We start from the raw sequence: 14,971 nt of genomic DNA on the forward strand, positions 1-14,971 counted from the left end.
CATTCTCAGGCTATAAAATCTTAGTTATGTACAACTATGATGCACACAGTAAGCAACTAAAGTAATGATGCCAATTTCATATAAGAAGTATTCCTAGGCTATCAGGCATCATACATTAGGAATTCTATAATGCAATTCCTAAAGATCCCTATCCTACCACTAGCATGATGTTATACCATAAACATTATATCAAATAATAGTGTGGGTAACTTAGGGTATACTTTCTTGCTTCGGCTGATCGTACACAATGCATCCTTCCTTAGTTACTTTTGAAAACAATTTTGAAATCCATTTTAAAATTTTTGCAGTTCCTTAGTTTGAGTCTGGATTCACACAAATGTTCGTCTAACTAGCATAACCTCATCTTATAAACCAGGATACATAACCTAGTGGGCCAACATTGGTGCCTTCAACCCACAAGTACATTGAGGAAAACTCATCTCTCAATTCGAACGATAGCTGAATAAATCTCTGCTCCGAATATAGGCTCTGTTCGTCACCTATTAATGAAATCATTTCCTAACTTAACTTAGTATCAAAATACCCAAAATACCCTTTGGTCAAAATTAATCAAACCTTAGTCAAGGTCAAAATTCAACAAACCAGTCGAGTCAACTTAGCTGAGTATGGTGGGCGTACTCTGTTGTACGTGGGGAGTACTCATCTAGACCAAAAAGCGAGGCATTAGCCGTACGTGCATCGTACCATTTTGGTACGCCTAACATACGCGTCTGGCCACCTTCCTTCCTATTAAGAGCTTAATCCTTAAGCTCTTTAGCTTATATTCTAGATCTAGGTCTTAACTTACGTCCTTAACCATAACGTTTCTAACTTTATGGTATATCATGGCTAGGAAGTGCCCAACAACAAAAACCCTAACTTCTTAACTCATTAAGACACCACAACTCATGCATGGAAGGAACCTAATAATCAAGATTACATTTTTATGCTTCTAGATGCTCCAAAACGTCTGAAAGGGTAGCTTGTATGGATTAGAGTAATCCATAATCATAATACCAAGCTTATGGGAATAAAAGAACACATTTTTCATGGTTAAACAAGATCTAATCAATGCTTTATCGAGTTCAGGGATTTATACCTTCAAATGGTGTCAAATGATGTTGCTATTCTAGATCTAAATAGTCCCACTCCTCCAAGATGATCTTCTCTTCTTCCTCTCTCCTTCAAGGTTACCAAAACACACACACAAAATGCTCAAGAGGGGTCTACAATATATTACAGTTTGTTTGGGGACGAAAGTGGGTTGGAGGATGATGAAAGAAAGCATGTTGGGGACTTAAGGAAGCTTAAATAGGGTCCAAACCCTAAATATTAGGGTTTGGGGTCGTGACACGTATGCCCGTCGTTTGCAAGCAGGCCCCAATAATTACGAAAATGCCATTTCGTCCAATTTAGCAATTAATTATCATTTAAGGTCAAAAATGAAAATACTTGTCATACATAGGGTTTAAAATGGAAATACCTCATTATCATGATGTTACACATTCACAGTCCATATGACTGTTGATTGTGCTCATCAGCAGTCCATATGACAACTGATTGTGCATACATACAAATTTTGAAAATATAAAAATAAAATTGTCAAATCTTCTTTTTTGATCTTAGGTATAGCTTAGACGCACCATTTAGAGAAGATTGATGTTTTGGTTTTGAAAAATGATGAGTTGATTATGAGTTCACAAGTTCACATGTTTTTTTTAGTTCGCACAAATCTGACTCAGATTGGAGGAGTTATGATTTTATAGAAGATAAAAATTAACCACCTTAATAATGTTATTACCGTCAAAATGGTATAAATAAATCGGTTGAGTTTCGGCTAACGTCACTAAAAGGAAAATCATAGTACTTTGAGAGATAAGGACTTTGAAAGGTAAAAGGTCAAAAACAAAGTTCGTATGAAGGAGATATGATTTTGGAAAAATATAAAATATCGATTAAAAATGAAAGCTAAAATTTGGCAACGCAACCTTAAGGAAAGTTGTAGTACTAGTAGAGATCTACACAAATATATAAAGAGGGTAAGAAACAAGATTAATATAAGGAAGATATGAATTTTTATAAAATATTTATAGGTATACGCCAAGTGCGCACCATGCTCAACGCGCACATCTGACACTTAGATTCGTTGAGATTAGAGAGACGTGGACTATCAGAAGCGTGACACGTGGCAAAATTTGGATGGAGCCACGAGTCGAGTGCATGTAAATGCATGAAGTATGCGTCCGCATAACCACTATAAATAGAAGTGATCACTTTTTTTTATTTCTTCACACATAAAACTCTCTCTATGTCTCTCAGGCTATTTCAATGCCTTCTTAATGACACGAACCTTCGGATGCATGCTTCAAATTTCACTACTAGAGTGAGTTCATGACCCTATTTTAGTGTTTTATAAGTTTTACGAGGGAGAATACATGCTTATCAAACTGCTTTATGAATATATATTTATATTTGTAAATATTAATCATTTTATAAAGCTTGAAACCTTAGAATAAAGTAGTTATAAATACTATACCTAGTTGTAAGCTACAATATTATGCCTAAGAGATATGATGCCCGATAGTCTAGGAAGATATATTACCTAGATGTTATAATTGCCAACTCCCTAGGATAACATAGTACCTAGAAGTAATCCTGGTCAAATATAAGGATATGCATGGTACCTAATCGTTACTCTGCCTAAATATCATGTTAACCATAATTAGGTTATCTACATGTATCAAAAAACAAACTATATACATATATCAACAAGATAATTATTAGATCTAAAAGATATAATTATCAAATATAAAATTAAAGGGGATTATATTTTGATAATTATAGCAGATCGCTAAGTAAGAAAGATAAAAGATAAAACACCTAAGGTTAATGCATTCGTGAGCTGATATTATTCATCCTTATCCTTATTAAATTTTGCTACCCCGAACATGTAATCGTTAATCTTGCTAGAGTTAGAAAGATATGTATGTTGGATTAGATGTCTAAGCCCATAACTATTACTGGTATGTACTCGACCCGAGAGTAGCATGGTCCATTTAGGTTGCATATCATCAGGATAATTTGTTAGGATGAACTTTTGAGAAGACGTTATATATGATTTATTAATATATTATAAGTTCTAATATATTAATATGAAATCATATGATTTAATTAGTATTGATCAAGAATTAGTTTGGAATTAATTTAGTGATCAAAAGAGACTAATTAAATCTATGGGGACTAATTATGGTAATTGGTTATATTTATATGTGTTGGAATCCTACATATAAATATAAGCTCCATAACCTAAAAACGACTACTTCTAGTTCTTGGGGTTCATGGAGGTGTTTTTTAGTGCATGAAAATTCTCTCTCAAGAGTCACCTTTGTCCTAGATGTGTTGTGATTCCATTTGAGGTGAAACACTTGGGGCACTAAGTTCTTAAAGGTCAAAGTCTTTCTAGCAACATCAACAACATCAAGAGGTATGTCTAAAACTTGTTTTTGTTATACATATGTTATTTGCATGCTAGTTATAGACTTAATGCTTTGGAAATACTATTACATGTATAATTAGAGAAAACATATATCCAAGGCATTTAGGGTTGTATGTGCACCATAGGATGTTGTAGTATACAAAACCCAATAGTGGTATCAGAGCCATAGGTTGTTTTCTATTATATTTGATGTTATTATTGGTTTTCGAAGAAAATAAATCGTATTTTCTGCATTCTGTCAGCAGGACTCGCCGAGTTTACTGGGTGACTCGACGAGTTGCTTGAAGATACTTTTGGACTCGTCGAGTACATCAAGGGACTCGATGAGTTGGCTGTCCTGAGTGCAGATTTTTGAGTTTTTTGGCTTGTTTTGGATTAATATCATTACCACAAAATGTTTTTGTTCATAAAATTTGATTTTGATGCTATGGTAGTGATTATCCTCATCTAAATATAGGATAATTGTCAAAGTTTCAAGATTTGTATTAGTTTATGTGATTAGCTAATTTCTTGAAAATTGTTAATGTGAATTATCTTTACTTATGAGTTTAATCTAGATCATAGAAAAATTATTTGATTATTGTGTTAATTGGAATAATTGATCTTAATGGTTTTTATGAACTCCATAACTTGTCCTCAGGTTATGGAAAATGAAGAGTTTTTCTTTTAAAAAGATTCATTAAAGTTCATAAGTTATGAAAAAAATGAAAGATATTGTTTTAAATGTCATCATAAAATAGTTTTATGTCTTCCATAACTTGTCCTCAAGTTATGGAACTTGAAAAGTCTTCCATAAAAACCATATTAAACTCATAAGTTATGGAAACCAAAAATTTTTAAATTGTTCAAAACTTGCCCTCAAGTTTTGGAATTTGTAAAGTTACCCTCCCATGTATACTTTAATTCAAACCCTTAGAATTTTAATAGTTTAAAATCCAATCCTTATACTATTATAATATTATTGGTTTAATATTTATATATATGTATAAGAATAAATCAGTCTTACCGTTAGTAGGCCTCATTTACGAAGCCGGTCTATAAGGGGGGGGGGGGGTATAAGGTTACTGTCTATAAAATGGTGGTTTAATGGGTGTCCACTCTCACCCACCGCTTCCTTAACTGGTGGAGGGTCGTTAGCCGAATGGGCAGGACATGACATTAATTATCCCTTCATTAAAAGTATAATGATAAATATAAAGTAACTAAACTTTATTAAATTCCCAATCTTACTTACTTTAGGAAAATGTGAATTTGGTGCTAACCCATGAAATTGCACTTTGCACCTTTTTAAGTCGTTAGTGGAGTGTGTGTGGTTAACCGACACACTAATCTGGGACTGACAATTTGTGGCAAAGGGTAGCTCGATGTTAATCATAGATCAATGGAGCGTGTGTGGTTAACCGGCACATTGATTAGGTGGTTGAAACATTAAGTGTACCAAGTTAATTTGCATGGTTATTCACTCCTTGTTTGTGATCCTCGACATCCCAGTCACAAACTTGAATGGCACAATCGAGATTTAAACATGCCTTTGAATAGTTCAATGAATCTCAAAAGATCTAGGAGTTTCAATTCATTTAAAACCTAATGTTAAATTTCGTTTTTCATGGTGTAAATTGGTAAATCGTCATTTACCTATCTTCAAATATTGTGTAGCTTGGATTGCGGCATCCTTCTTCCAAGTTATAAAATATTGTGTTGGGTCCTAGCCTTAATATTTCATATTGGGTGTTATATTAAGGACTTAAATCAACTAAACTTGAATTTCTCCCTCATAGATGTCTAGTTATGACAACTATGGTCTTCCATATCCTTTTGAATATATCCCAAATGGAGATCAAGTTGAAAGATTAATCCATTTGTTGTGCATTAATGGGAACTACAAATCATATTTCACTTCCTCCACTTCCTCCAATTATTCTCGCTAGCCCACAAGTTCTTGAAAAGTTCAAGGTCACCCAATCCCTACTGACAAGCAATGTCTATATGTGCTCACATCTTGGAGATGAAGTCACATATTGACAAGTTGGGAGAGTTGGGTGTCGCAGTCTCAAGGAAGTTGGTTGTTGACTTGGTTCTTCAGTCATTCCTTGATGACAGATCACGACATGATCCTTAATAATCTTACCTGTTTGCTTGATGTTGCTGAATCAGCAATGATTTGGAGCACTGGTAAAGCAAATTTGATTGGAAGATCTACTTCCCAAACTTACATGGACATTAACAATGGAAACATTAGAAGCCCATAAAAGTCTTCTCTTCCCAATGGAAAGGGATCGGTCATAGTCAACCCGGTTGACCAAATGGTAAAGAGAAAGGCTAAGTCTTAGATAGTCATGTGTACCATTCCTAAACAGTCCATATGTTCCTATTGCCAAAAGATGGGGCATTGATTGCGAAGCTTCCCTATTTACCTGAGAGATCATAAGGATGGTAAAGTCAAAAAGTTTGACTCTACTTTAGGTAAGTCCACTATCTAAATCTATTAAGTTCCTATTTGGAGATTCTTATTACATGATGTGACTAGGTCACATTTTGATGTTTTGTAGAATCGGAAAAAAGAGAGGAAGCTTAGAAGAAGAGTATGTTGAATTTAATCGCAAAGATGGATTTCGATCGCATGATTCGAAGATCAGAATTTTGAGTTGCTGCTTAAGAGTTATGATAGATTTCTTAGGAATAGATAACAACATAGTTTTCATTGCATTATAAGGAAAAGCTTTTCTGCAAATTTTATAAAGAAAGGTTTTTATTTATTTTAAGTATCCTTACAATGGCATTTGTGAAAATTGTTGTTTATATGATTCCATTGATAGAAATACTGGAAAATGGATTTGATTCTTTCGTTTGTGGTAGTGTCATAATTTACCAAATAAGGAAAGATTCTCATCACCCATGTTTCAGTTGGATAGAAACTTGGAATCATGCAACTTGTATTGTATGATGAATGAGAATCTTCATCTTTGGGAAATTAAGACTAATTCCTTGTTCACATGTATATGTGAGTCAAGTGAAGGACTAGGAGATCGGGTACACTTGGTTGTGTGCTAATCAGGTCCACCACAAAGAACAATAAGGCTACTTGTCATGATTTACTAAAGTTTAGTAAATTTGGTAGTGCTTACAAATTTAAGTATAATTATGAAACATTGGAAAAGTTTCAATGCATGGCAGGACGAATGTGAAGAATCAAATTAGGCAGAAAGTGTGACAACCTGAAATTTATCCCGTCATTGTAACCTCTTCTTTCGTTAATAAAACTCGTTCTTATAAACCTTTCCGTTAACATTTGGATTAGGTTATTTAAATTGAAAAGTTTTTAGTTTACAACCACGTCGAGTTACGACCACTTAATCGGGTACGACCATAAGCCCCGTTTAACGTCAGTATCGGGTAGATTTCCACCAGGCTACAAACTCAAACCCCTATATAAGGGTGAGGGAACCTTATTTACACCCTTTCCACCCTCTCTACTCCCTCTCTTCAAAGCCGATTTCGATCCAAAACGCCCCTTTCAAGCTCCATAATCGTAAGTAATCTATCCTAGTTTGTTGTTTAGCTTGTTATACATGCAAATTCGTGTTTAAATCATCCAAAAGCCTCAAAGTTATGTGTTTACAGCCCAAGAACACTCTTGGACCGCAAACACCCATAAATGGGGTTTTGAAGCCCCAAAACCCTTCCAAATCACTCCTAGTGCTTAGCTACGACTTAAGGGCTTGCATGTCCGAGTTTAGAACACCAAAACCTTGTCATTTGAGGAGTAAACATGAGTTTACGACCCAAGAACATTCTTGGACCGTAAACCCCTCTTCATAGGCTGTGAACACCCTTTAAGGTGTTAAATTGCCCCTTAAACACCTCCTATGGTTTGAGGTAATGTCTAAACCAACCACCATCGAAGTAGGACCCTTAACTACCAAGGAAACCATGACCTTAGGAGATTACAGCCGTAAACCCCCCAAGGATTGGTCCCTGGGCCGTAAACTCCCTTAAGGAGGTCAAATGATGCCCTAACTTCCCCATATGGCTTGGAATAATGCATAGAGCCTTGTATTCTTTCATTTAAGACCTTAAAACATGAAGTGAGGAGACAAGTGAGAGTTTACGGCCGTAAACTCTATGTTTACAGCCGTAAACTCCCATAAATGGTCCATTTGAGGACTTAGTCACTTCCTATGCCCTAGAATTGAACCTAGCCTAATTCCACAAGTGTTATAAGACCTTTGAGCAACCAAGAACACACCACCCATTAGTTTACGACCGTAAACTCATGGGGATATGGTCATTGGGCCGAAATCTCCTTTAAGAGTTTACTCTTGAAGAGTAAACTCCCTAACTAGGCTATACACCCCCTTATTGTAACCCAGTAGCCTCCTAGCCCTTGACCAAAGTGTTTTTCCGCACATTAGGATGCTTATACGTGTTTAATTAGTGTTATAATCACTAATTATATGTGAACATATGTCTTCATATGTTATTAGGTCATTAAGTGTGTTCAATTCTTTACTTGACACCGAGCACCCAACCGACACCTCCATCTGATCCACTTGCAGTTGGTGAGTTCATACCCCTGAAATAACCTTTTAAATGATTTTAACTGCTTTTATAGGGGGTGATTACAAGTTGAACCGTACAGTTATTAGATAAATTACATGTGATTAATAACTGTATAGCAAAATAGATTTTGCATATTAAACTGTTTATCCAGCTAAAGATTTCCAAATCATGTTTTCAAATCTTGTTAAAGTATGAATATCCCTTTTTAGATCATTAAAGGTTATCCAAAGTTTTTCAAAGTTTGTTTAATAAAGAGACATCCAGTCGTAATTTCTTATCAAAGGTTTTCTTCACTTAAATTGTTTTATAAAAATCATTTTCAAAGCGGTTATGAAAGGTTTTTCAAAGGATTCCAAAGATTTTCAAAACGTGTTTTAAAAAATGACACCAAGTCGTAAATCTCTTATGTATAAAGGTTTTCCAAAGTTTTCATCAAAGTTTTCTTCTATGCTTTTATTTCGTTAAATGCATGCCTATATTTGTATAGTTATATAAATAATGTTTAAAGGACTTAGGAAGGCTAGTTCGCCCTATTTCCTTTTCCTCGTTGGGATGTGGTCTGGTGGGTATCGGTTATCTGTCCAAAGATCGTTTAAACATTAACTATATATCATGTATACATGTATAGACATAAAGGTTTCCATCGACCAGTTAATTTCCCTTGAGTAGCAAGGGCGTCCTTCCATTCATCATTCATAGACCTGAAACATTAGTAACTATTATAGGAATAGTTAGGAGATTCTATGTACTCTTTCCAGTACGGAGAATTCCAAAGGAGTCAGTTCATTCGTGAGTCTATATCATTATTCCAATACTTATAATAGAATTCGAAATACGAGATGCATCTTCAGGACACGGATTTCACCGTTGTCAAGTTGGTAACCAGAGTCTCCTGGAGAGAGAGCGGGCATTGTGTGTATAGATCTATACGAGACAGACACTCCCACACCCTGACTGCTAGCTACAGTCCCCGACCGACCAAGCCAAGGGGTGACAAATGTCACATTCATTCCGACGCTTGCAGGGCGTCAAGTATTCGATTGTCAATCAGTATGGTTACGAGTATCTCTATGTTTACCTTATAATTCATGGCCTTAAGGTAACAAGAATTAACATGGTATTTTTGAAACAACCCACTTAGGATTACCGGATGTTTTAGACTTTGCTAGTTGTGTCGTTCATTCGATACTGTCTGGAGTCTGTATTTCCTTGTTTTAGACTTTGCTAGTTGTGTCGTTCATTCGATACTGTCTGGAGTCTGTATTTCCTTGTTTTAGACTTTGCTAGTTGTGTCGTTCATTCGATACTGCCTGGCGTCTGTATTTCCTTGTTTTAGACTTTGCTAGCTGTTTCGTTCATTCGATACTGTTTGGAGTATGTATTTCCTTGTTTTAGACTTTGCTAGCTGTGTTGTTCATTCAATAATGTCTGGAGTCTGTGCTTCCTTTCGTTAGACTGAGCCAGGCATATCATTCATTCGATACTCTCCTGGAGTCTATGATTTCTTTTGCCTTAGTCAGCAGTATTACTGCTGAGGTATATGTTATTTTTCCCCTAGTATTTTTACTTGTGATATTCTCATATTTTCTTTAAAGTCAATACCGTATTTTGGTAATTATAGTATTTTGGGGAAAATTACTCCTTAGAACATAAATCTGTCGGGTCTTGGTAGAAGATTGCTTTTATTTAAAAAATATAGGATTTTCTGGAAAGAATTCTAATACTCTGTAGATTCTAAACTACCATTTTCATGAAGTTATTTTGAATATCAATGTGTATTTATACTAACGTCATTAAATACTTATGAACTCACCAGCATTATAAAATGCTAATAGTCGCTTTCAAAATAACTTGTATTCACAGGTCATCGATAGACAGGTACATCCCGGGAGCTTTTGCGAAGTCAGCCTAGTACCGAGCTGCATATATGTTATGTTATGTAATTACCTTGATATTACTATGACATGTAACCTATGTAAAATTATTACTATTAATGCAATGGTTGTTGTACTTTGATTACTATACTGCATATGTTGTGATACTTGACATGACGTCATCCACCCTAGAACGTTTCTGCCGTTCCGGTTTTGGGGTGTGACAGAAAGATAAAAGTTTCTCTAATCTGAAAAGATGGGAGAGTACTTCGGTATCATGTTTTATGATTATTTTAAAGATTATGGAAAGCCATATCACAATTGATCCTCTAAGGACATCTTGGTGCATTTTTTTGGCTAAGAATAGGAATCGTTAATTGTTGAAATGGTTAGAAGATGAGTCATACTTCGTTCCAAAAACAAGTCTTAGAGTCATACTTTAAGATTGTAACTCGAGTGACATAATCTTAAGAAAGGTTTATAACACTTGTAAAATGTAGAGTAAAATGTTTTCTACTCTTGTACATTTGAAATTGGTAAGTTGTGATGTTTTGGATAAAACAAAGACCAACTAAGGCCAATTGAGTGAAGTGTTTGTCTTGATTAGAATCCGCACTAACTCTTGAATATTTGTTTGTCAAGTAATGTTCCTTGACAAAGTGAATCTTATATGTCAAGGAGTCAGTGGGAGTCTTAATGATCTTGAAAAGGGTCTCAAGAACTAATCAAGAATAAAACTTGTTGTTTATCACTAGCACAAGACTTGAGGTTTGTAACCTGTCGTGTTGACATATTCTTATTTCCGTGCTCATTCCAGTTAAAAGTTGACTATGCATGTGAGTTCTATGAGTTCTCAATTGTTTGCATAACAAATTGGAAGACATGGTAGGCCCTTGTGCTGCCAGCGACAAGAAATTAAGCTTGAACAAGTTCAGTTCATATGAGTTTGGATTTGTCACTAACCTTGTCTTATGATTATGGTTATGACAAACTCACATGGATAGGAACACATACACCACAAAATCTAAGTTTCATAAGGATTCTCTTCGATCCATGAAAATGATGGTGAGGAAACGCTTTCACTAAGTAGATTTTAAGGAGATAGCAGTTGTGATATTTACATTCTCAAATTCGATTATGATTACGACATCCCTTTTCATAATTCGAATTGTGATGAATGGCAAAAAGTCTAAACATTTGAGAGTTATTGCTGTAAGTTCTTAAAACTGTTTAGACACACAAGTAAGTTGTCTAAGGAAAGGTGTATGAGTTTGAGAAGCTTAGATAAAGTATTCTCGAAGCCTCTCGTATCAGAAACCTGAACTTTGGTATTGAAAGTCAATAAATTCTTGATTTCTAGAAGTCCAGCTGATTTTTGGATACATGTCAAAGCTGGTGGGAGCATAAGTGTTATGCTGATAAGGATATAATTATCTTGTTAGTGGGAGAATGATTATTATGTTAAGTGTTGCAAGTTAGCAATGTTAATTATAGAAAAAAAAAGTTTCAATTTGCAAAGTTGCAGGGTTTGAAAAGTTGTTTTGCTATAATTAAGGGAGAGGAAATTATACTTCATTCCAATTCTAAAAGCTTAGATTGAGATTTTAATCAAATTTAGTCAAGTGTATATATGAATGTTATGTTGGAATGGTTCAACATAAGGAAATTCTGTATATGCAAATATTAATTGCATTCTCAAATTTTGATTATGATTACAGCATCCCTCTTCATAGTCTCAATTTTGAGAACATGGCAAATAGAAAAGTTATAGTAAAAGACTGGTCTAGGATCATGTATTTATGTGAGACATTATGAATCATATCCCATATGCTTCGGGCATAGGATCAATTGAATATGCTATAATATTTCTATGTGTTCTAATTTTTCCAAATGCTTAGGGAATTTAGAGGGAAAAAGGAATAGAATTGGATATGACTAAAATGATTAAGCAATTGTCGAGGACAATCTGAGGCTTTCCAAAGATTGGTTGCTCATGGACAGTTGAAGGTATAGTGTCAATTTTGAAAGGACCATATTGACATATTCTGAAAAGAGGCAATACTTGTTCAGAAGTGATAGTCAAAATGGGAATATGGAAATGTTTCCATAGGTGGAAGTTATTCATTAAATCTGTGTAAGATTAGAAAACTTAATGCAAGAAGGATGTTCAAAGGAATGTACTTTGAATATGAGACTTCATTTCCATGGAATAGCTCTCCATTGGAATACTTTGTAGTGTCTATTGCCAAGTCTTTGTGACTTTTGTGCATAGCCATTTCACGAGGATCATTGCATATAAGTTTAGAGTCTAACAAATTTTAGTAAATGGAAAAGAATCTTGTATTTTTACATTTATCATAAGGATTTGGAATTATGAAATGAGCATCATTGAAATGTTTTCAATTGATCTATTCCACAAAGAAAGGACCATAGGTAAACATAGTGTGCATGCTTGTAGCATGGGGCAATTTTTGTTTTAGTTCAAGTATTAAGTTGATTAGTTGAAACATTATACAATGAATAATGAGTAATCAATATGACTCAAAAGTTTTGGGGCCATATAGGATTAGTATTATTCTTGTGTTCACTTTGCATGTTTTGACTTCCCGAATAACTAGGTTACTGAAACCATCCACAGTCGATCATACTTTGGAAGTAGGTATTGAGGTAATACTTTCATGAATGGGTCTGTAGTATGTCTAGGTGTTTTAGACATAGCTGCAGTATTCATGAGTGCTCCTGGAATAAGATTCGAGTATTGGATTAAACCCATGCTTATTTGAATCACTTCATGGATTTTATCACGAGTGATCATGAAATGATAATATCTTATATTCTTCAAACGAAGAGATATGAGTTGCAGTCTACAAGTCAGTTGCACATTGATAATGTGAAAAAACACCAGTTACTTGGTGTTATAAAACATATTGTTGTGTGTGATTTGATGAGTAAATAGAGCAAGTATATGAGTCGAAGTTTATCCATTCCTTTTACCCTTGGAGGGATAAAAGCGATATCTCTGGGCCCCTCGATGATTTATTGATGACAACCCTAAGTGCTCGGTCGGGCCTGGACTGATTTGATTTGTTCAATTAGTCGGTCATCATAAATCGGAAATATGGAAAACAATAGATGGACAAAGAGAAGGATTATAATCCATGTCTCTGTCCATATGATATCTACAATGGAGGAATATATGATCCCTTATCTAATGGATACCTCATTGACTAGGTCAGAGTTCGACAACGGCTTTTAAGAGCTACGATTACTAGTCGGGATTTTGGAGTCGTATTTTCAATAATAGTTTTAGACTTATCCAAGTGGGAGACTGCTGGATTAGATGTCTAAGCCCATAAATATTATTGGTATGTACTCGACCCGAGAGTAGCATGGTCCATTTGGGTTGCATATCATCAAGACAATTTGTTAGGATGGACTTTTGAGAAGAGGTTATATATGATTTATTAATATATTATAAGTTCTAATATATTAATATGAAATCATATGATTTAATTACTATTGATAAAGAATTAGTTTGGAATTAATTTAGTGATCAAACGAGACTAATTAAATCTATGGGAACTAATTATGGTAATCGGTTATATTTATATGTGTTGGGCTTATGATCCATATTGGACTAAGTTTATGTATGGATACATAAAGAGTTGGGCCACATGAACCATGGATCATAAACAATGGGTATGGATTTGGGTTATACCCATGACCCTTGGAATCCTACATATAAATATAAGCTCCTAAACCTAAAAATGACTACTTCTAGTTCTTGGAGTTCATGGAGGTGTTTTTTAGTGCATGGAAATTCTCTCTCAAGAGTCACCTTTGTCCTAGATGTGTTGTGATTCCATTTGAGGTGAAACACTTGGGGTACTAAGTTCTTAAAGGCCAAAGTCTTTCTAGCAACATCAACAACATCAAGAGGTATGTCTAAAACTTGTTTTTATTATACATATGTTATTTGCATGCTAGTTATAGGCTTAATGCTTTTGGAAACACTATTACATGTATAATTAGAGAAAACATAGATCCAAGGCATTTAGAGTTGTATGTGCACCATCGGATGTTGTAGTATAAAAAACCCAACAATGTACATATATATATATATATATATATATATATATATATATATATATATATATATATATATGGGTATTGACATCCCCACCTATGATTTGCTAGCTACAATCCCGACAGGATAACTTTCTTGTTAATCACTATTCGACTTCCGATGAAGCGTCGTGGCAGGGAATCACTAGTCAAACAGTGTCGATTATGGGGGCTCATGGTAATACATTACAAACACCTTAGAGATCTGACTACTAAGAGGGATGCATTAGAGTGGTAGTTAAAACACGTTAAGATTAATAAAATATCCTAAAAGATAATAAGATAGGATCGTTAAATTTTCTACAAATATAGTAAATTAGGATTGATAAGTATCCTATAAAGATAGTAAGTTAGGACTCGTAAAGCACCCTATAGAGATAATAAGATAGGATTAGCATAATATTTTGAAAAGATAAAAAGACAAGAGATAATATAATAAAGCATAGAAAACCAGAAATTTAAGAATCGTAAAAATTTCTAGAAAGTTTTCAGAAAAAGTTTATTATATGTTTATCTCAAAACGTGTGAACTCACCAACATCAAGTTGACGTTTTCAAAATCACATGTGTTCCTAGGATAGAGTAAGGAATAAGGAAATGAAGTATTATCAACTCGAAGATAGAAAGGTTTTGTTTAATAGATAATCATCATTTCTGCTCTGTGATTTGGGTAATCTATGTACCGTCACCATTCGACATTTTTGCCAGCAGCAAAGGGAAGGTGTGACATTATGTTCTTTCAGTTTTCCATGTTTTGAGGAAAGGGAGAGCATACATGTGATTTTCAGAGTTGGGATGTAGACCCAACATGGGGTTAGACGGTGGCAGTTTTGGCGGAAAGTATGGCAGTATGAGAATGCACAAAGAGGATTCTTGTGGTATGGTTATCTTGAGGTGAGATCAAGGGTCCGTTTTCT

This window comes from Lactuca sativa, chromosome 3 (genome assembly GCF_002870075.4).
Source record: "Lactuca sativa cultivar Salinas chromosome 3, Lsat_Salinas_v11, whole genome shotgun sequence".
NCBI classification, from domain to species: domain Eukaryota; kingdom Viridiplantae; phylum Streptophyta; class Magnoliopsida; order Asterales; family Asteraceae; genus Lactuca; species Lactuca sativa.